The sequence below is a fragment of the Lynx canadensis genome, chromosome C1 (genome assembly GCF_007474595.2).
Source record: "Lynx canadensis isolate LIC74 chromosome C1, mLynCan4.pri.v2, whole genome shotgun sequence".
Classification (NCBI taxonomy): Eukaryota; Metazoa; Chordata; class Mammalia; order Carnivora; family Felidae; genus Lynx; species Lynx canadensis.
This window is the reverse complement of record NC_044310.1, coordinates 4,636,310-4,658,815: the sequence shown is the minus strand read 5'-3', so window position 1 is coordinate 4,658,815 and position 22,506 is coordinate 4,636,310. Positions and strand designations below refer to the sequence as shown.

The 22,506-nt window shown below is 51.6% G+C and overlaps 1 protein-coding gene across 7 annotated transcripts in view; it reads right to left on the bottom strand.

The window, feature by feature from the left end:
- The window catches only part of LOC115522343 (calmodulin-binding transcription activator 1), a 563,939-nt gene that overhangs the window by 540,899 nt on the left and 534 nt on the right, over nucleotides 1-22,506 (bottom strand). The window lies entirely within an intron of this gene.

The following is a 22,506-nucleotide window of genomic DNA, read 5'->3' as shown; positions in this document are numbered from 1 at the left end:
GAGCCACCATATGAGACTGTGGCCCCACAAGAGACGCCAGCGCAGAGGACTCAGCTAAGCAGTGCCTTTCTCCAGTTGCTCACAGAAACTAGCGTGTGCTTTGGTGAGCCGCGACGTGTGTGGTCATGCGTGACGCAGCAGCAGATAACTAACACGGAGTCAGACAGATCTGGGTTCTGACTCCTGGTCTGCCATTTACTATCTGTGATCTCAGATAAGTACATTACTCTCTGTCACCAAGCCTCAGTTTTTCACCTGTAAAATGGTAATGAAAATCATACCTATCTCAACGGGTGACGATAAAGATGAAATGAGACAGAGCATAAAAAGGGGTTAGCATTCTTTAAGTCAGCTATTCTCAATGAGGGTTCCCTGAAGGGTCAAGCCTTGGTGCCCACAGGCACCTGCAGAGCATAAGAAATTTACTTCCCCCCTGTGCATCAGAATGGTACTAACTAGTACAGTCCTTGAAAGAATTGAGAAAAAGCCGCACACATCATTTTCTGTATGGCTCAAGCCTCTCATGGAACCCCGGGTAAGAAAGGCTGCCAGGACCCAGTGAACAGCAGCTTTATCTTTCATTACTGTTGTGTATGACATCGGATGCCCTCATTCTCCAAAGGTGGAGCTTCACAATGTCAGCTCTGGCAATCAAGGGGCCTCTCCGGAGCCCCCTTCTTCCTGCTGCAGAAACCACTGTCTACCGTAGCCACTGATTAGTCCAGAAGACAGACCTCAGGGTGATGTAATGACAGCAACATTTCTTGCCAATAGCAAGCATGTTCTCCTATGTTTTGCGCTCAGGGGTTCACCATGTTAACTTTCCAGGACCCAAACATGGCAGGACATAAATAATGGTGCCTCCGTCAATTGCCATGCTTTTCCAAGGATTAGGTCTGGAAAGGAGAGCAGGAGTGGAGAGGTCAGAGCTCTGGTGGTTTGTCTCTCATATTTAATGCTGTGGGTCTGTACATGTTTGTCTCTGAACGGCACCTCCAATACCCACCGCACTGGTCTTCCTCGGGGTCCTAGCTTGGGGTCCCACACAACAGCTGGACCTAAAGGTGGGGTCTGGGAAGTGCCATGGCAGCTCTTGACTGATTTGGGGGTGGGGGGACATAGAGAAAACAGAAAGCACTTAACCCTTTAATTTCTGAAATTTGAAGTGACATCAGGGATCCTTTAAGAGCTCTGTCAGGTAAGGTGATCTCCTGCACTTCAGACCCCAGGCTGTGTGTGAACTGCATGGGTATCTGGGAAATACAGAAGTTACTGGCTTAGCAAATTATTTCTCATTCCACACAAAGATAAACTCTGTTCATTACACATGCCACTCTCTGCTCTTCAGCATAAAAATCAGCTTCTGAAGTCAGCTCATCTAACAAATACAGCTTGTTATACAAATGGGCCTGTATTCAGCAAGCCTGAATAGCAGGTTCTCCCTCACGTTAGCTCTTCAGTCAAGGTCTCCCGCCGCCTCCGTCCCTGACATACAGATGGTTCTGGTGCGACCAAACCAAAGCCCCCACTTCTGATGTTTAGTGCACGTTTGCAAAAGCGAGTAAAGGGCCATTTACCTAACACATGGCAACATGCATTTTTTCCCACAAGGAAAAATGTCAAACAATGTGTGAATACACAGGCATCAACATTTCTGATTCCAAAAACCACCTTTTGATTAGAATCAAAAGCGTCAGAGCCCTAAGTGGGATGTCAAGAATTTGAGGTCTAATTCTGACTCTATCCTGTTCCTGAACTAGGAAGCCCTAGGACCTTCCAGGTGACTGGAGGCAGAGTGGAAAGATTCCGAAAATGGGTTCCAAGCAATCAGAGATGGATGTATCCATCAGTGGAGACACTTGCTGGCACAGGGAGATTTGAGTGATGCCCCAGGGCCTGACTCACCTATGTGAGTCAGCCGGCCATCCAGGCCCGAAAGTACATCAAGCTTTTTTAAGCCAACGCCTTGGCCGAAAATGCTGTTAAATTAATCAGCCAACTGCCTACTAGGACCCTCAGGGGCTGGGACACAGAACAGAGGAGTTTTGTCAGAAGAGTAAAGAGGCAGGAAAGCACGAAGGGCCATCTGAGGAGGGCGGGCCCAGTAGGGGTGATGGAAAACAGAACAGCGGCACAAAGAGCCTAGAGGAGACCCCACCATGAAGAAGGGGGCAACCGGGGGTCATAAACATGAGGGGGGGGCTGGTGACTGAGTGAAGATGATAAGGGCTGAGATATGCTGATTTTTAGGCACAGTGAAAGCTCCCTTGATTGGCCTGATGCCTAAAGCCCATCGCCTGCCCAGGACTGAAGGGCAGTGGACGGTGTGTGAAGTCATTTTGTGCCCACTCAGGAGAGCCAGTCGCTACCTTTCAGGGGGCTCTGATCTAGCAGGTGAAACCACCTGCACACTGAGACCAGCATGGTGGGAGTGTTTACGCCAATGGAAATCGGCAGATGTCACAAGGTAGCAACCCCCCCACCCCACGCCGCCCCCAATCGCGGATCATCTGTCGGCTCGTTTCCCACAGGAAGGAACTATGCTCTGGGGTGCCATGCATTTCCTGACCCATCAGTTGACCCTGCATGTGTACCGAGAGTCAGCGACGTTTATTTCCAAGCCCGTTCGTGCTGACTATACTTTTCATCACGTGCAGAATAACGAAACACGAGAATAAAAAGAAAGATGGTTTTTTCTGTGAAAAGTAAGTCAACTTAGAAAGATTCAGTAGAAGTAAGTTGTTTGAAGAATCTGCCAAGTTAGAGGGGACCGATTCAGCTATAAGATATTGGTGGGGTGGTCAGAAAACTCTAGAAGGATTTTGTACCCAGACTGCTTCACATGTGTCCTTCAGTCTCCCCTCCACTCTGAAGAAATCTAAACTGGAAATCGCAGGTGATCTGTCAAAGATGATTGAACTCACCCACAAACAGCAGGCTCCTCACTAGGGAAAGCCAAAAACACCTTGACCCCAAGTCAAAAGATTGGTAAGTCAATACCTCCCTTTAAGTAATTTTTATGAATTAGCTGATTAATGACTCAACCCAGCTGGGTCAGGAGCCAAGCCCTGGAAGTCACTCGCCAGAGACGATGGTTGAAGATGTGGGAGCAGAAGACAAGGAACAAAATACAGAGGGAAGGGGCAGCAAATGTAATGGGAAAGAGTGCTCTGAGAGGAGGGTCTACAGAGGTTAACTGCACATGAAACTTGCCTGCGCCATGGCACTCCCAGATGGCTGTCCACACAATATTTTGAGCGTGTCCGCAAGGACGTGTTTGGCTGAAATTAACATTTGAAACAGCAGACTGAGTAAAACACATTGCTCTCCCCAGCTCACCGACTGCGGGTCTTGGAACTTGTCAGCCTCCATAGTTACATGAGCCAATTCCTTATAATAAATCTCTTTACACACACACACACACACACACACACACACACACACCCTACTGGCTGTGTCTCTGGAGAGCCCTGACTGATACAGACAACAACTGGCACTGAGCAGAGGAGCCTTCTGTGACCACCCCCTCTGGGACTCTCCCCACCCACCTCCCGCTCACCTCCATCACCACACTGTCCTGCCCCTCAGTCACTGTGGTCTGGGGGTGTGCCGCCCCCGCTAGATCTGAGATCCGAGGGTTGATAAGGGCCTTATTCATAGCACTTGGCATGCGTTAGATGCTCCCCAGAATTAACTAGAGAGGATTTTGACAGACGGTCAATCAGTCCATGGGGTCAAATACTGCATAAGTCAAGGCGAATGAGGACGGAGGAAAGGTCCCTGCACTGGGCATGTTGGTTGGTTACGGCCACGGTGAGAGAGGCTGTAAGGAGCAAGAACCAGCAGCGAAGAGCGGAAGCAGTGTCGTGGACTGGGCAAAAGACAGGCCCATCTGGCCACAAGGCAAAGGGCTCCTCTGTTTATGTCACCATTTCACCCTCTCAGCTAGCGTGAGCAAAAGTACTGAGAAGTAGAAACTCCTACATCTACGTGACTTCACTTCTGCCAGGCATCTGGATGCAAGAAGCACTCACTTCTTTCTGTCTATTACATTTTTGTAGCATAAAATATATTGCTAAAGAGAGAGAATATCATTAAAGGTTAATTATGAGAAACTTAAAGGTTATTTTTGCATATCTCACCTCTTGGACAAAAGCTGCTTCCTCATTACCATGTTAGAATATGAATTAATCTGGAGAGCATTTAAAATGCCACAGACGCCCTAACTTTATTACGACGCGAAACACCACGAACACACAAGTGCTGCCGTGCTCTCCGGGCTGGACGTCTGCCTGCAACCCTCCTCCTCTCTCCGTCCTCCTGATGCTCTGACCTGAAGCCGTCCCTGCCCCGGATCCTCTCTTCTCCAGACCCAGGGGTTCGGGTCAGGACTGCTCTTCGTCCGGCTCCTCTCTCCCCCAGGCAGCCCCAGCTTGTTAAAGGGGCCACGGGGGAGCGTTTGAGCACGAGGCCCCCCAGGAACCCCCAGCTGGAGCCCACTCGCGGGTGCTCAGCCCACAGCCAGCGCCATCCCCCTGGCACCCCGAGCCATCAAGTCCCAGGGCCTCCCGTGGCTCCTGCCCCCATCCGTGGCTTCTGACAGAAAAGGATGGCTCGGCCTTAATAAAGTTAGACTGAGGCTCACTGAATAATTTATTTGCACACATTGCATTTCAGAAAGTTGCGGCTTCTCTTGCTGACGCTACACCTTCCTGGGGTGAGCTGGGAGTCCGGTGGAAAAAGCAGGAGGGACCAAGTCAGTGCACCAACCAAGAGGCCCATGAGGCATGTGGCAGAACTAAACGCAAAGGTGGCCATTGTCGAGATGATCGACAGGTACCTTGAGAGAGACAAAGAAAAGGCCAGTCTATCAGTGCCCTGAGGGACACACGGCCCCAGATCCTAAAAGTAAGACAAGGTCTGAAAGAAGCCAGACTCGAGAGCCAGACAAAGGCAACTAGCAACCGGCAGTTCTGCGCGGTAGACGCACCCGCTCTGAGTCATACAGACGCCCCCAAGCAACCCCGCACAGCCGTCCCCATGCAGGGTCCAGGCTGCCGTTAACAAGATACAAACCTCCCAGCAGAGAGGTGCCCACACACTCAGACTACAGACAGAGAGCTGTGATGATGGCAGCAATGGCCCCATCTCCGGATCACCTTTCATATTATCTCATTCAGCCTTTGCAATAACCCTGCAGATGGGTCTTCATAAATAAACCCATTTTACAGGACAAACAACTGGGCTCAGAGAGCTGAAGCAGCTTGTCCACTGGTCATTAGCTATCGCGTGTCCAACACCGTTCTCTAGCTCACAGATGGGAAAGTTAAAATGGGCCCCAGCTCTGTCTCCCAAGCCCCCACTCTTGAAATCACACTAGCCTGCCTACTCAGGGGAGCTCTTCGAGGCTTTCTTCACAATAGAAATTTCCTGCAAGCCAGGAACAATAGAGTCAGGGCAACGTAGGTGTGGGGGGCAGAACACTGTTCCTCAAAGACGACCATGTCCCCATCCCAGAAACCTGTCAGTGCATGGGGCTATGTGGCAAGGGGGAGTTAAGGTTGCAGGTGGAACCTGACCTTGGTCTGCTGACCTTGATGGGGGTGAGTTGCCTGGATCATCTGGGTGGACCGTACGCAATCACAGGGATCCTTAAAACTGGAAGAGGGAGGCAGAGAGGAGAGCAGAGACAGGGTCGGAGCGCTGCCACAAGGCTGGCTCTTAAGATGGAGGAAAGGGCCGCTGGCAGATACCCACAGATGCCTCCAGCAGCCGGGGCAAGCGGGGGAACAGGCTCCCCTCGGGGCGGCCTCCAGAAGGAGCACAGCCTTGCTGACACCTGGGTTTTAGCCCAGGGAGACCGTGTTGCACATCTGACCTACAGAACTGTGGGATGATGAATGTGTTGTTTTAAGCCACAAGATCGTGGTGGTTTGTTCTGGAGGCGATAGGTCACTACTACAGAAGGGATGTGCGTGGGGACAGCGGTCACCGAAGAGTCCCTAGGTTGGGAGGGGCCCAGAGTCGCTGCATGCTGGCGCGGAAGGAAGACCACCCCAGTGGGAGCACAGAGAGGCCCCAAGGATCATCAGCACTGTCCCTCTGGGATCAGAGGACAAACCAACCTCCTTGAAAAGGCGGGGATCCGGCCCTTCTAAGAACACCCATTCATCTGCTACAAGTGAGCAGCAGCTGTCTGTAAAAACGGCACTGGTCTCCAGGTTGCTGATTAAATATTACAACAAGAGGACCCACATGCCCCTGCAGAAGGGCTGAATAATTCATAGCGGGCTGATTTGAATGGTGCAGAAGGCACGGATCTGAACTGGGTCAGGCTGGCCCGGCCTCTGCTCAAGCAATGCCGCCATTAGGTCATTTTAAAACAAAAGGGATGAGCTGTTGAAAGGATTAATTATTGGCTTCTCGGCTCTCCTGAAGCACAGTGCCTAAAAATCATTGCAAATCGATGTCTATTAAACCGCCTCTGAACATTCCAGCCCTTCAGGAAAAGAAACTTTAAAATAAGGGGGGGGGGGGGCTGAAAATTCTAATGGGTTGGGATAAAGGGTTACATGGCCCAGAAAATGTGCTCTGCTCCTTGTTAACAGAATGCCCCAGCAGCTGCCCGAAGCAATGAATGGGTGGTAGCAAGATCTCAGAGAGAAATAAAGCCAACACCTGGAGCCCAGGAGCATGTTCCAGGAAGGAACAGAATGAATCACTTGGAAGTCAGATAAATTGAATGGAGAAACACCGCAGGCCACCTCGAGCTCATTTCCAGAATGACCTGTGCTCCCTTTCCAGGCTGCCATAGGCATGAAAGTCACTGAGGCCAGATCTGCCCCCACGAGCAGCCACAGACGCCCACCACACCAATGAAAAGGCTGGGCCCAGCCAACCCCACACTGGGTCTCAGACCCCAAGGCACCTCAGCTGGTGTCCTCTCCGCATCCCTTACCTGGAGTCCGGGTGTCAGATGAGAAGGGAGGACCGGGCAGCAGAGGGGCCGGGCCTCCCATTGTTCCCAAACACTAAGCAGTCAGCATCCTCACTCTGGCTAATGGGAGGAAAGCCCACTTCCCTGCTTAAAATACTGCGACATCTTGACGGGCGGTCTGCAGTGCCATTACCACAGAGTATCCTTTTTGTATCACTGGGTGATGGCAATGGACGTCACCATCACTAGTAGTGGCCTGCCGAAACGAGGGTCATGGTAAGAAGGCTTCTGAGGCTAACTCTAGCTCTCAAGAATATGGAGTCATGATTAGTAACGCCCGCCCTGCTCCTTCAAACAGCTGAATCAGATTCAAGGATGGATCACACATATTAGCCATCCCTGAACCCAATTCAGCCATTTTAAGAAGAAGGAAACTGGGTCCCAGAGAGGCAAAAGCACTTTTCCCAAGGTCACGCAGAAATTGAGTGTTAAGGTCATGATTAGCTCCCTAGTCACACTACGCCTTTCTTATTGGTCTCCATGTGATACGTGATTGTGGTAGGCAGCGTCTCAGTTAGTCCCTGGTGATCCCTGCCTCCTGGAATTCGTTCCCTTGTGTGATGCCTTCCCCCAAGTGAAATGGACCTAGTAGCTCACTTCTAAGAAGCAGAGTTCAACATAAGTGATGGGATGTCATTTATGAGATCAGATTCCAAAGAGACTCTGGCTTTGGTCTTGCTCACCCGCTCTACTTGATGAAGCACGCTGCCATTTTGGAAAGGCCCATGTCGCAAGGGACCAGGTGGCTTTGGCTGACAGCCGAGGAGGAGCTGAGCCTTTGGCCCAAAGCCAATGAAAAACCAAATCCTCCAAAAACTATATGCCTGAGCTTGGAAGTGAATCCTGCCACACTCGAGTCTTCAGATGAGTCTGCAGCCCCCACTGACACCCCGGCTGCAGCCCTGTGAGAGGCCCTGAGGCAGAGGCATACAGCTAAGCTGTCCTGCATTGCTGACCCACAGAAATGATAAATATTTATTATTTTCAGCCACCAAGTTTGAGGTAATTTGTTACACAGCAATAGGTAACTACCTTAGTGCTCAATAAACACCTTTTGCACAGATAATCAATGAGTTTGGGGCTCTGAGTTTGGCCTCCTGTGTAACTCTGACTCTCCTGGCAACCACCTCCCATTTAAAATGCCCTTCTCTGTTGAATGTTGTGACATGAACTCCAGTAATACTCTCTCCTCTCAGAAACTTGTCTATCCCAAGGATCGTTATTGGTAGTTGAGAAGGACAGGAGTCTTCAGGCAATCATTCCGTGCATGCACAAAAACAGAAGCAGGGAACAACTTGCCTGTGTGTGTACAGAGCCCAGGGCCATATGGGACTGTGTTGTGAATAGATTCCTGGCAAGGTAATCATACTAAAGACACCAACACTGTGTCCTACATGCTTCACTCAGTTACTCCCCACAACAGTAGGTACTGTCATAATTCCCATCATACGGATGAGAAAACCGAGGCATGGGGGTAGGTGACCTGCCGCTAATAAGCGGCAGAACTGAGATCCAGATCCAGTCTGCCTCATGACCACCACGCGCTTCAGCATGCCTTCTCCTCACTGATGTCGGGGTTTCTCAACCTCAGCACTGCTGACGTGGAGGCTACATAATTCTCTGCTGGCAGGCGCTGCCCTGCACACTACAGGATGTCCACCAGCGTCAGCAGCCTCTACCAGGAGATGCCAGTAGAAAGTCTCCTCCCGTTGTGCCCACCGATATGTAACATATTTACACCTCCAGGTATTGTCAAAACTCCCAGGGGGAAGGGGAATAGGAACGCCAAAACCATCCCCAGTTGATAAGAACGGCACTCAAGTATATGAAGAAGCCGGTGGGATCCCGGTGGCCCACCAGGGTCACCTTGCAAATGGTTCAGCTCACAGTCCTGTGGGTTGTGCGGGAGCGGAGGGAAAAAACAGAGGCTTCTGACTTAGATGGGTGTGAATCCCAGCTTGGGAAGGCCTTCTAACCTCCCGGTGCCCACACAGATGCTCCATCAAGGGGGCGTGGCTGTGTCCTCCAGAGCAACTCCTCAGTTTTGTGGGCAGCGTCACCTCCATATTCGGCCTCCACCAAGCTTCCCACAGACTGAACACAAATGAAGACATCCCAGTAGCATCCCTTCCCTCCATGAAGCTATTCTTCCAGGGCTTTCCTTCCATCGGAGTGCGTTCCATGGCCTCTAGAGCCTTCCAATCACTTATGCCAAAGCCACCAATTAATCTGCTCTCTCCGTGGTTTCAGGATGAGCAAAGTCCAAGTGCTGTCCTCCTGTCCGCCATCAGGGTGCACCATCCCCCCCCCCCCACACACACACCAAAGTTCACGGTTTTCTGCTTGAAATTCACCCTTACAAATGTTGCTGTGCTGTTTTTCCCAATTAAATCAATTGAATCCAATTGATCTTGGCCCCATTTTGCATTCCTCCTACAGTTCTGTGGGTGCATGAGCGCATGCGTACGCGCACACACGTACACGAGGCTCTCCTGTGTGTGCCGTCTGGGAATTACTCTCCAGTTATCTCAGATATGCATGACTTATCTCTCCAATTGGATTAGAGGCCATGTTTTCCACTGCCTTTGTAACCACACAGTGCCCAGTACAAACCTATGCACACAGCGGGCACTCAATAAAGGCTTGTTGATGAATGCTAGACATTGTAGAATTGCATTTCAACAACCCCTGCCCTGCTCCACCTGCCATCCAACATCCCTGATGAGACAGGCTGCCCCTGGCGGTTTCCACACCATCTCCCTGAGGCAGGACTTCAACCCGCACGTTAGTGATAGGATCTTACCCACCAAGTTAACAAGACCACTATCCCGAACCAGAAAGAACCCTGGAGCCTCCCAGGGCCACAACCAGAAAGTCGAGATATTAAGCCATCTGCCTGTTGGAAGCCACTTTCCAAGCCAATTAGGGATAATTTTTAGGAGAGCAGGTTCATGAGATGTAACATCAAATGCTCTCCTCTGAAATGAAGGCTTACTGTAGGATCAACTTCTTCAGAGCAAACAAGTTTTGCTGGAAAATTATAATGAACACTTGGTGATGCAGAGAAAACTGTTCCATCGGGTTAAAAATACTCCCAAGTGCTCCACTACTCAGGGTGGTTAAAAAAATTACTTTACAGTACTAAGGTGCTGAGGTTGAAAAAAAGCACTCAAATCTGAGTCAGAAGGACCTGGGCCATGGTCTCCACATCTGCGCCTTTACGCCGAGTGACCCCGGGCAGGTACCACAATCACTAAGACTCTGTTTCCTCAACCTTGAGCAGAGGGGAGGTGACAAGGCAAAAGAGAGAAGGACTTGTGCTCTCTCTTTCCCACTCCCTCCTTCCCTTTCTCTCTGTTTTTCTGTCCCTCTCTCCCTCGCTCTGTCCATCTGTACCCTGCAGGCACTCCCCACTTTGCAGGGCTGTCGCAAGGCTTGAGGTCCCCAATTTGAAGTTATGAGAGCCTATGAGGTACTGAGAAGCCTTCAGTGCTGGTCTGTGAATCGATGCTCGAAGCAGTTTCATGCGTGGGCCCAAACCAGGTCTACAAGAAATCAGATCTCTAGAAAACACAAATAAAAACTGAAGCTGCAGTCAACCGTTGGTTGAGAGCATCAATAGATAAGAAGTCACAGCACAAACCTCTGAAGACTCCACGGGAAAACCCAGTTCTCCTAAAATCGACTTCGAGATGCATGCATTTACCAGTCATTTACCAGAATGTACACCCTTCATCACATTTGCTTTGGGCTCATATTAAACTGTGCTGTAGTTCCTGAACAAACAACAAACAGCTCACAGCAACAGCCAGATGCTGCCTGGAAGGGACCTCAGATCTGCTCTCTCTGCACCCACACTTCACTGCGCTCCTCTCTGTGCCCATCAGAAACTGGTAATGCTGTAGGAGAAATCCCCAGCGGACCCGCGGAATGTTCCTAAACTAATGGCAATGTTACTTCTGTGAATTCGGACACTTATCCAGGTGATGAAGCCCTAACTTTCTGGCAGGGGGTAAACTCACTAAGCAATGACCTTAACTTAGTAAATTAATTCCAAAGCACAATTGTTTTCAATCTTTGTTTGAAATCAGCCTTCGTTAATCTAGATTTAATGGCATATGAAATGGAAATTCCCTTAATAAAATAAGTTATGAATATTTATCATCCCATTTTACCTGAAAATTGAATAATTCATCAATTAACTTTACTATTAATTATTTAATGCAAAATTAATAAACTGCAAAACTCTGACGTTCCCTTGCAGACCCTGTGGCACTGGAGAAATGGGGGAACTGTGGATGATTCCAGACATAAGCTAATAGGATAGAGGAGTTAAGGCTGCAAGTTTTCTACAATGAGCAGAACCAAACCACTTACACATAAAGTTGAAGGGTGGATCTTCTTCTCAGCTTGGAATTCTCTACCACAGCCAAAAAAGAGCTCCAAGTTTGGCTGTGCTCCCTCTGTCATCCGTCACTATCACGTTGTCATCAATATTTTTCTAACGTGAAGCTATCACACCCAGCAAAGCCCCTGGAGCCCATGGCCTCCCCTGGAGCCTCAGTCAGGACCCCAATCTGAAGAGGAGGGAGGAAGGTAAGGAGGAACGCAGAAGGCAGGGGGACCGAGGGACAAGGGGGTTTGTGACAGCAGCCGGTGCTGAGCTACAGACATTGTAAGGGAAGCAAAGCTTTGGGCTCTGAGCTACTGAGCCCCCAATTCACTCAGAGCAGCTGAGGGTCCTTCTGACTCTCTAAACTCGCCAGACCAGATCATACTGCTCTTTCCAAGTGGATATGGCTAACAGGATCTGGCACCTTCCGATAGACGGTCTTTCCATCACTAAAATGGGTTCCTTCAGAGGCAAGTGAGAGCTGCCGGGTTTCTCTGCACTTCCTTTCTTGTCTTTCCCGTTCATTCTCCACTTCCAGGGCAACCAGGGTGAGGCTGTTAATGGTATCTGCTCATTTACCTGCCCTGCTCAAAACCCTCCCCCAAGAGTTCCCGCAGGGTCCCGCATTATCCCCAAATCTTTGCCTGGTCTCCACAGCCCTCCCCAACCTCAGCCCCACCTGCCCCTCCAGCACCACCACTGGGCTCTCCGCTCTCCCCACCCTCACTACCTCCGGGGCAAGGACTTTCTGTCCAGGCTCACACTCCCATAACACCACCCCCAACATGCACACACACTCATTCACACACATGCACATGGACACTCACACATACGCATGCGCTCACACACATGCACACTCATGGGCACTCCTGCACGCTCACTCACATGCACAGATGCTCACACACATGTGCTCACACACATGCATACAGATACTCATATGGACACATGCACCCACACACGTGCACACACTGACACACGTGCACTCACATGCGCACATGCACACACACACACACACACACACACACACACTCATCCGTCCGGTCTCTGCCCAAAGTTTGGCCTTTCCAGAAGGCAGCCCACCCATCACCTCTCCACCCCCCAGTAGGGGGACAGCCTTCACCACACTCGTCCCTCGTAGCTCCTCCAAACTGCCACCCTTTCACGTTATCTGTCTTATCCACTGCCACATCCCCAGAGCCCAGCCCAGTGCCCGGCACACCGAGGGCGATCCAAAAGTATTCACCGAATAAACACACGAACAGAAGCAGACCGACAATGACATGGGGTGGCAACGTAGTGTGGTGTGGTGTGGTTCAGGAGCAAAAGGGCTCACTCGTAGCTCCACGGGAGACCATGTGTCTTCCGGTGGAGCCCCTTCAAGCCCCAGATCGGGGGGCAGCACCCCCCAAAGTTGGTGGACGGGACTGATTACAGTGAGCCGGTGACAAGGGGGCAGGGGGGCCACGGGTCTGCCTGTGGAGAAATACATGGAAATGCACATTTCCAGGCAGGCTGGGCTGCGCTCCTGGACAGAAGCGGACGTGCCTCATTTGGTTTCTCTCCTACGTCACTGCACATAGTTTTGTTTTTTCCCTAATTTCACTGCCTTTCTCCACAACGTTCCCCTAAAACCTGGCAGTGGTCTGACTTCCCTCCACCCTAGCCAGGCGCCACGTGCCCTTTTACACACACACCCATCCTCACGGATCTGCCACAGGCAAAACGTTTCCTGTGCCTGAAGGATTCCCACCAACACCTACTCCCAAATTCCTGCAGACCTCGTTAGGCCGCTGATGGGAATCACAACATGGCCTGGAAGCGGTGAGGGCCGCCCCCTCGGCTCAGTCAGGACCCCCGCCCCCACCTCTTGTCCACTGCCCCCACCCTGGGCCTGCGTCCCTTTCACACCCGGTGTCCCCTGAAACTGAGCAGCTCAATCAATGGTAAGTTCCCTACCAGGCGAGGTCAGGACAGCCACCACAGAAAAATTTATTTCTTCTTTTAGGAGAAATTTTATTTATTTCGTCCCATCTTATTAAATCATCGAATGAAAAGAAGGAAATTTTCCCCAGAAATACTGTTCTTACAAAAGAGAACAATGAGAAGGACAGGGTGCGTGTGTGTGTCTGTACACGTACCTGCGTGTAGGTGGGGGTTGTGTATTTGTATATGTTGCACGCATAAGTACGTGTGTGTGTTTCTGTAGGTGTGCACGTGTAAACGTGTGTGTCTGTACATACACATGTCTGTGTGTGTCTGTGTATATGTATGTCCACAGATGTGTATATTGTGTGTACGTGCGTGTGTACCTGCACCTGTGAATGTGCATACGTGTGCGTGTGCCTACAGGTGTGCGTGTGTGTACCATGTCTGTGCGTGTACACGTGTGCATGCCTATAAGCACACACATCACACAAAGCAAAAGCTCACATGGAACGTGGGACGTTCAGTAGAGCTGGAGAACCAGGGAAACTTTTCTTCCTTTGTTTTTGGTTATTTTCAATTTTTTTTAAGCCCATAATAAAGGACTGTGGGGAATCTAAGAACAGCAAAGACAGTAATAGCTCCTAACCAGACTGAGAACAGTGGAAGGATCTCCAGCCCAGAATACCCGGCTAATTCGGGAATTACTCATCGTGCAAAAGACCATGAATTGCAAAGAATGGCCTCTCCCGAGAACATACCTTCCCACCTTGCAGTGCCGCTAGGCGCGCGGGCAGCTCCCTTTCCCTGCAGCCAGCAACGATTTATTAGATCAGAATTGATCTGGAGGAAATACCACAGACACCAGCCCGGGCCCATTACAGAAATACCAGACAGTCCTCATTTTCCAAATCCAGGAAGGGAATGAAGACAGTGAGAAAGAACTGGCGGGAGCAGGAACGAAACAAGATCGCAGGGACTGGGCACTGGCACGGAGCGGAGATGCCATCGGTGTGCGTGAGCACAATGCCAGCAAGACTGAAACCGTCATCGCTGCCCGGCCGTCCTGCCTAGACACGCCGGCAGGAGCCTCCTGGCAGTCCCCACAGGTGGCCCGGCACCTCAGCTTGCACCGCGGGGGCCCTGATGACAGCACCTGCCATGTAAGACTTCTGCACAAGCCAAGGAAGACACCTTCATAACCATGTAGAGGTAGAAGGCACTGAGACACACGGCCAGGTGACATGCACGGCATACCAGATGGCCCCCCAGCAGTCCCCGAAGCCCTCGAAACTCTGCCCAGGGAGAGGCCATGCCACACCCCTTGTGCCCAGGAAAGGCTCTAAACCAAGGGTGGTACGTTGAAGAAGGTGAGGAGGTGAATCTTGGAGGTGTGGTGTCAGCACGCCTTTGGGGTGCAACCTCGCACACAAGGGGTGTGTGCATCTTGGCAATGGGATTTCCTGGGCCCTGAGCAGGTTGTGCGTTTAGAAACCTCAAAACTGCATTGCAAGGCTTTTCTGCCTGTAAACGAGATAAAGAGAAAAACAGCACGTAAGACAGCGTGAGCGAGAGCAGCAGAAATGGGGCCAGTAGATATGCAGGGCCAACCGGCGGGGAAGGCAAACAGGGGCAGACCCGCAAGGACAGGGTGACAGGAGCAGAGATGGGAGTGAACAGAGATGTCAACGCGTTCCAGCAGAGTAGAAGCCACGTGCCCCAGAGGGACCCTGGGAACAAGTCCACTTGTCTGCAGAGCCCAGAAAGACTGGTACATTGTAAGAATTAGGTGCCAGACATGACAGAGGTTTGAAATGAGGTGGGAGGCAAGGAGAGGTCTGTGCAGGGAGCAGTCAGCCCCTCTCAGGACCCGCCGTCTACCCCGAGTGACCAGGCAACCACCTGGCCTCTGCCCCTAGTGGAGACACATTTATTCTCTGGAGAAAGAGACCCTGAAAGACTCCACACTTGAAGGCTGCAGAGGAAAGGCAGGAAACAAGATGTAAGCCAGGAGAATTAACTAATTAACAGTGACATTCCAAGCCCCTTCCCTGCCTGGTTCCCAGATCACTGGCAGCCAGGCCAGCTCAGACCACCAGGCAGCATCCGGGAGAACCCGGCTGTTACCTCCAGACGTCGGCATCCAGAGACGCTGAGTCTCAGAATCCCACAGCCCAAGCCCTTCCTCCAGGTAAGGAAAACAAGAGCGTCAGAGAGAGAACTAAATCCTCGTTGAGCATACGAGGAAGTCAAAAGATAACCATCGAAACCTGACAAGGCAAGAAACAGCAGAATAACACATCAGGAAGTCCAGAGGTAAATTTCAGAACTGAAAGAATCTCAAGTGGTCACTCCGGGGACGCAGGATTGAGCTGCAGGGCGGAGGTCTGCTGTTCCTTCGCACAAGCCCTTCAGGACCGTTTGACTTCTTAAACTATGCGCACGGGTATTTTTGATAAAAATAAAACTAGGGAAAGAAAGTGGAGGCGGGAACCAGGAGCTGGCAGCTGCACGGCCCAGGAAGACGGGGAGACATAAACGTCCACTCCCTCTCTCGGCTCCTCCAGGAGGAGGCCCAGGACTTGCTCCCCTGGTTCCTGAAGTGAGGAGAGACTTGATGCAAGCCGGCTTGGCTGCTGGTGCCATTTCAACAAGCTGCTAAGCACAGATGAGGACACACGCCCCCCCCCCCCCCACAGCCCGGCCCCAGAGAGGGCAGCGCTGGAAAGCTCCCAGGGGAGGGCACGGGGACACACACGGCGGGTCCAGAGAGGTGGCGTCGGCTGGCCCTCCTGCACCGTCTCCTCTGCCGTCTGTGATCCTTGATAATGAACTGGAATCTGGGGCAGACCCGCCTCGACACGGAGGCTAGGGATTTCCCCACCACCGTCGAGACACCAGACACTTTGTCGGGATCCAGGTCACGGCTAATTCCCTGCCTCGTAGGGAAAGGTGTCAGCGCTACAGGACCCTGAGGCAGATGCCTTCCGGGGAAGGTCCATGGGCGATGCGGCCGCTCACCAGTCCTCAGCCAGCAGACGCCACACCTGCGAACCCGCTCACACTACACTTGCTCTTTGGTTAATGATGGGAGTTTGCACTTCGTCAAGGATTTGCTCAATACGTTAGGCAAATACTGCGATGGATGTAACATGACACATCATTATGTTAATTTGCTTTCAGGTCCCCAATTCAGCAGAATGCAAAGGTCACCACATCGAAATGACTGCTGACCCGGTTTATTTTTTTCTTTGCAGCTGCAGAGAACAGTCCTTGAAATGATGCTGGTAGAAGGGCCGCCCTCTCAGACTCCATCCTCCAGTGGAACTCCCTACACACACACACACACACACACACACACACAGAGCCAATCCCTGACCCCCGCTCTGCCCAACTGGGCACAGAAAGAGCTATAGAAGTAGCCGTGAGAATCTTTTGTTTGATCGTTGTCAAATACAAGTAACACAAAGTTTACCGTTTTTACCACTTTTAAGGGTGCGGTGCAGTAGCATTAAGTACGCTCGCCGTGTCGTGCAGCCATCACCACCGTCATCTCAGGAACTTGTTCATCCTCCCAAACTGAAACTCTGTCCCCCTGAAACACGAAGTCCCCACCCCCCGGCCCCCAGCCCCCGGTGGGGGCTTCTCTCTGTGTCTGAGTCTGACTCCCCGGGGGACCCCGCAGCGTGGACCCCACCGTATTGTCCTCCTATGACTGGCGCTTTCCAGCGAGCAGGTGTCCTCAAGCGTCAGCCACGTTGCCGCATCTGTCAGAACTGCATTTTGGTTCTGGGAATCTTTTAATGACCTGAACTGGATCGCCGTGTGATTTTTGCAATCCCATTCTGGTCTCTCAAGCAGCCTCCCCAGGAACAGGGGCTGTCCCAGCGAGCAGAGGCCCTGCCTGTGGCCAACAGGTCACCCCCATGTGCCACTTACAGGCACCAGCCTGCGACCTGATCAGGTGGGCTTTCCGGGGGGACCCTGTGCCCACACGGGCCCCCGCTCTACCGGCCTATGCCGGTGCAAACCGGCTGCTCTGCCCCGAGTCTGCATACCGCTCTGCACCCCACCGAAGCTCCTGGGTACACCAGCCATTCAGAGACAAAAGACAGCCTGACCCGAGGGCAGGGGAGCCCACATCTCACTGGAGAGGCGAGACAGTTAAATGGTCCAACAGTCAACGATACAGTGAATGTGGGCCGCAGAGGCTGATGGCAAAGAGGGCTCACCACAGGCTGGTGTGTTTGGGGAGGGCTCCTGGAAAAAGGTAACACACGAAGGACAGGCAGACTGGGCGGGATATGGAGGGTTCGAGAACTGAAGGCAAAAGTAGGAGGACACGGAAGATGTGTTTGGAGAGCAGGAAGCAGCCCCCTAACAGTAGTAGGTTCTTCGAGGTGGGAGTCAAAGGGAAATACTGAGGAAGAAGGGCTGAGGTATAAGAACGACCTTAAATGGGACACTGGAGAGGGACTCACCTCAGAGGAAGTCTCTGAGGCGTTTGAGGGGCACAGTGATGCAACAAAGGTGACTGTAGGGCAGCTGGTGCAGAGAAAGGGGTCCAGCCAGAGAGGGAAGAGCAGTGAGGGTGGCTCCCTAATCCAAGCGTGACACCGGGGGTGAGGTGAGGGCTGAACGTGGGCGAATGAGGATGCGGATTACAGTCTGGGACCCTGGCAGAGTCACTGGCTAATTCCATCCGGGGAACAAGAGCCCTGGGAGGTAGGACGCGGTGAGAAAGAACAGAGCCCCGAGGACCTGGTGTCCCCCTCCTGCCCAGCCTTCACCAGGAGCACTAGAAGCACCGGACAGGCAGGGTCCAGAGAGAACAGAGAGGGAGGGTGGGGGTGACTCACTTGGAGTCACTTGGGTGCTCTCGAAACTCAGGTCTCGCTTTTCTTCCCCTTTCCTTCCAGACGCCCTCCGTACTTGGCTGTTTTACTGCTTATTGACCAAGAGGCATTTAGTGCTCATTATAGGAAAATTCTATTACTAGACCTTTAGTGCCTCAGTGTTAGGTGCTATCTATATAAATCTAATTAATTAATTAGGTAATTAATAGCATCTTCCAGCCTCCTTCTAACCGGGTACACTGGATTCCTGGGAGGGAATTCTTCCAATTCCATCTTGAGATCTGCATGTCCCCGGCTTCCAGGGAAGGTGCATGCTTCCCGGGGGAAAAGCAATAAATTCTTGGGATTGCTAAATTTTGCAGCCTGCCTCCCTGTGCCCTGCTCGACTCTGCATTCTGCACTATGCGGGGGGGGGGGGGGAGTCAAAATCTGACTCAGGAGGGCGATACAGAAACACACCTGGCTGAACCACCTTAGCCACACTCGCCAACAAAAGAAGGCTTTGCCCCGGTGCCCGGTTCTCCCAGGTGGCTCAGGATTCTTGGAGATGGGAGGTGGGAGGATGTAGCACAGCTATTTACTGGGCCTTCTTCAAACCCCACACCCACACGGCGGTACTGCAGAGAAGCCAAGATCACGAGCTTTGCAGTACGATAACCCTGGGCTCAAGTTCCAGGTCTAACATTTGCTGTGCCATCTTGGACAGCTCACGTACCCTCTCTGCATCTCGCTGCCTGGCGGAGCTGCGAAAGGATTTAAAAGCACAGCACTAGGTCAATTAGCTGGTCCTGGGGAGACACAGAAGACAAAAATAGAACAGAGAACACCCAGATCTCTTCCTTCACACGCTCAGATGCGTCTTCTGCCTCTCTCGTTCACGCCACAAATGTTCGCTGAGCTCCTGCCGTGTGTCTGGCGCTGTTCCAGGCCCTGGGGCTACCCCATGAACACACCAGCACATCGCGGTATTTTCATTTTGGGCGAGAGGAGGTCAGTTCGTGGATAAATGAATTAAACAAATAACTAGGTGAGACACATCGTGTGTCAGATGGTGGTAAGTGCTCTAGAGAGACATAAAACAAGAAGAAAGGAAAGGAGGTCTGGCTGAATGGGAGGGGTGTGATTTTAAATAGTGTGTTCAGGGGAGACCTCACAGAGAAAATGACACCAAATCAAGGCCAGAAGGAGGAGCTGGAAGAACATTCTAGACCGAGGGAGGAGGCTCTTAACTCCAAGACTCCGAATTCACCTCGTGGGGTGGGGAGTGCGGCGTTCCCCGGGGCCTCCAAATGGTATTATTATAGTGCTGAGCACACAGCAAGTGCCAAATAAAGACGTCCTGAAGGGTGATTTTTCAAACTGCCATTTCCAGAAGGTCCCAGTTGCTGATAATACAATATGGGCTGTTTAAACATGCAACGCTCAACCCTGTCGTCGTGCCGCTGCCACCCCCGAGACCCCCAACCCTGGGAGCCTCCTTGTAGCACACCTCATTACGAAACAGGTGAGCGGGGCTCCTGGGACCTTCTCTGTAATTAGGGCAGGATCGAAGCAAGGGCTATATTTATAACCCCCAGCCGTCGGCAAGCCACGGAGACAGGGAGCGGGTCCCCGTGCAGCTCCTATACCAACATCTATATGTGAACTGATTACAACAATTAATTTAATAGGGATTCCTCCACACAAACAATGTATCATTTTATTAGGAAACTCTATAAATGTCAGTGGTGCAATTCATTTTTATTAATTTTCTAAAATGAAATTAGCAGTGGCGGCCGCGGTGGCAAACAGAAGTTGCATTGCCTTCTCATTCAGCGGAGTATTGGTGTCATTAATTCCTCAGTACCAGGAGGCCGGTTTGTATGAACTCAGCAGTTAACTGCACCAATTAATTTCAATACTGGAGATGGGAGGGGGGGATCCAAACTCAACTCAACAACTAATTTAGGAAAGTCCTCGAACAACCACAGCAACTCTTCCTCCTCCTGGGACGAGAAGCTTTCAAGTGTAAACACGGAGTGGAGATTATAATACTAATAGGAAACGTTCTGTCTGCACCCTCTGCCTTTAGGAAATAAATTCATCTTTCCAAAGCCCGGAGAAATGCTGGCAGATGTCTCCTGAAGTTGTGGCCTCCAGCAGGCCCGGGGAGCGCCCCTCGCAGACAAGAGGGACAGTGATGTCCCTGTGCATCGACACTGAGGCTCACGGCAGGCGGGATCACAAACATGAGCCCATGAGATCCTCGTGATGGCCCAGTGACGACAGGACCACCATCGACTCCATTTCGCACATGAAGAAGGAAAGTGGAGCTTTTAATGAGGGGCTAAAATGACTTTCTAAAAGTCACCAACTGACTGAGTGACAGGGCCAGAACTCAAAGCCAAATTTGTCAATATTTGAAACCCACATTCCCTCCCTGCTGCACGCACGCCCCGTGTGCCTGGGGATGGGAAGTCTCCTGGCTCTATTTATACTCCAGAAAGTCAAGTGAGTCAGGCACGACCGTGAGTGACAGTCACTTCTCAACTGAAACCCAAACTCCGAAGGCTGAAGCACGAGGCAAACTCCCTGCTTGAAATGTTCTACTGATCTGCCGTCACAGGGTGTTCTGAAGCACAGCACGTGTCTGCGGATCTGAAATCAGATGTCTGGCCCGGGACGCGTTCCAGAGGATCTCACTCTCTGGCTAAAGAGAAGCTCTTTCTTTCCTTCCACTTACGTTCAAGGAGGGTTTCGCTGAGGGATGAAGGGCGCGCAGGGAAGCTGCAGGCTGCTTGAGATGAGGGCACTGTCTGGGGTCAGGAAACGGTGCAGAGACAGAAACCGGACAGGCTTCCTTCCCCCCCAAAGAAACTAGGGCAGTGCTTCTCAAAGTGGGGCCCCAGACTGGCTGCATCCCATCACCTGGCAGCCTGCTACAAGTAACGGGTCCCCAGGCCCCACACCAGGGCTATGGAGTCAGAAACTCTGGGGATTGGGTCCTAGCGCATGGATTTTAGCAAGCTCTCTGGCTGATTCTGGTGCCCTCTCAAGTTTGGGAATGTCTGCCCAAAAGATGCCCCCAGAAGAAAGGATAGATGAGCGTTCCCAGCTTTCCACAGCTGGGGACACGGCTACGCTCACCAAACAGTAGACTGTGCCCCGTTCAGTCTCCTCTCTGCCCCCACCCACGCTCCATGCAAGGATGTCCTCCCTGGCCCTGTTCTTATCGGGCCTGGCCATGGGAATGGCCTTGGCTCAGGGATCCGTGACGTATGATACCACACCCAACAGAGAACGTCAGTCTGCCCGCATGGATTGCCTTAGGCTTTCAAGGCTCTGCCACACCCCATGACCATACGTCCCAGACTGCGGATGCTTCCTCAGCCCGGGGCCTGGAACAGAAGGACACATGGAGCTGTCCTAAACCCAACCAAAGCCACAGCCAACCCACAGACCCATAAGCAGGAAAAAAAAAAAAAAACAGTCTGTTGTTCCAAGTCACTAAATTTGGAGATTATTTCTCAGATAGCATGATCCCAGCAAAAGCTGACTGATGCAAACCATTTAATTTTATAGCAAAGGAAATCACAGCCCCAGAAAGCTGAGCAGTTGAGGACATCCTGCAGGGGGATTCAGGCTGAAAGGTGAGAAAAAAAAAAAATCAGAGCCAACTTCTAGCCCCACCTGTGGAGACACGAATCTCAGAACTAACCTCTCCCCTCTGCATCCTCTGACCTCCTCCGAAATGGACATTTTTGTCCTCATCTAAATGATGCTAAGCGGTAAAACCTAATCCTAATAAAGTAATAGCTTAAAGTACCTTCTAGAATGAGTAAACGTTCTAGAGGATAAGACCCTCTTTCCTCCACGGCTCAGAAGCAAGAATATCAAGGAACCGGCCGAGGGGACAGAGGACACACCTCTGCCCCTTTCCCTGGTCTGTTAACTTTCCTGCAGAATCTGGTGCTTCTGCCCAAAGTGAAACAGACTGAGCCTTCTGCCTCTTCAGCCGAACCCAGAGCCCAGCCACCGTGTGAGCCACACTCTGGCTAACACTCATCACTCTGACAAACGCCTGGCCCCGTCACCGCTGATGGAACAGGGGTGGCAGCTGGTGGCCACATATTCCCAAAGCTCTACACTGTAACGTACCAAAAAGAAAAACTGAGAGAGCAGGAAAGTAGAGCCTGCCTTTTAAACAGACCCGGCGCCCCAACTTCACTGTTCTCCACAAAGCAGTTATCACCTGTGCTGCAGAACACAGAGCAGCTGAGTCTCCACCAATTCCCCGTCCCCAAGTGGCGAGGAAGTTCGGCGTCTGTGGCAGTCGGTAGGTTCAAGCACATTTACTA